The sequence below is a fragment of the Mandrillus leucophaeus genome, unplaced genomic scaffold, assembly GCF_000951045.1.
Source record: "Mandrillus leucophaeus isolate KB7577 unplaced genomic scaffold, Mleu.le_1.0 Scaffold700, whole genome shotgun sequence".
NCBI classification, from domain to species: Eukaryota; Metazoa; Chordata; class Mammalia; order Primates; family Cercopithecidae; genus Mandrillus; species Mandrillus leucophaeus.
Window position 1 is genome coordinate 1,369,466 of NW_012107587.1, and position 986 is coordinate 1,370,451.

The 986-nt window shown below is 56.3% G+C and overlaps 1 long non-coding RNA gene across 1 annotated transcript in view; it reads left to right on the forward strand.

Moving 5' to 3' along the window:
• Window positions 1-708: 708 nt before the first annotated feature.
• The window catches only part of LOC105528117, a 4,830-nt gene continuing 4,552 nt past the window's right edge, over window positions 709-986 (forward strand). Inside the window, exon 1 of the long non-coding RNA XR_001004314.1 lies at window positions 709-808. This is a non-coding gene — a long non-coding RNA (uncharacterized LOC105528117). The remainder of the gene's footprint in view (window positions 809-986) is intronic.

Below are 986 nucleotides of genomic sequence, written 5' to 3' on the forward strand. Positions count from 1 at the left end.
ACACGTTTCTTTGACTCCTCCTGATTTAAGCATTCAGCTGGCCACGCAACATAAGCAGCAATAAGAACACGCAAGCCCTGCCCTCAGTCACCCTCTTCCTCCTCTATCCGTGGCCTTTGCCACCACCTCACAACCTAGTTCAGATTCCTCTTCTTTTCTCAAGGGAACATCTAAAGCTCTCAAGTCCCCGTTTGAACAAGGAGATTTTGGAAGTCTGAAACATTTGAGTGTCTCTCGATCTCAGAAAGCTCAAAAGAAAAGATCTGTTGGCTGCGTGAAGGTGCATTAGAAACCGGCTGCTACCTTGCAGCCTGGGTTGAGCATATGCTCCGGAACTTGCTTCTCTTCCAACATCCTGCACCTCAAGTCAGCGTTCCTTCTTTAAAAGACCTTGTTGGGTAACATCATGTCCACTAAGAGAACCCTGTAATTCTCCCTTGTTTTCTCGGACTCCCCTGCGTGCTGCAGAAGCCTGGGCGTTAGAGGGGTAGTCCCGAGTGGAACTGGGGGGAAGTAGGTGCCAGGACGCACTACCTGGATGGGGCCAACTTGGAAAGAGATTCGCCCTGACTGAGGTACAGGTGTTTCTTCTCCCCACATGCTGGAACCCAGGAGGCTCCAGGTGCTTCCCACGAGACGTGCCTCAGTCTGCAGACTGAGGCCAAGTTCTCGGCGCCCTCAGCCCCGCCAGTGGCGGAACTCCTGCTAGCTGAGCGAGGGCCCGCAAGAGAAGGGAAGGTCGCGTGGACAGGCTGTCCGGGGCAAGCGTGTTTAGATTCCTTCCTCCTCCTTGGCCCCAGATGCCCTTGTGAGTTGGGGGTGTGCGCGGTGGGGTGGGAGGGTGCTTGTGCCCAAAAAGTCTGGGAACGAAAGCTACTGCTGGCTCGAACACGGACTGGCAAAGTGCGGAAAGCCCGTGGCGCAGGAGTGGGTGCCAGTCAGCCCGCACGCAGGTGACCGGCGGACCCCCTTCCCAGGCCCGGGCG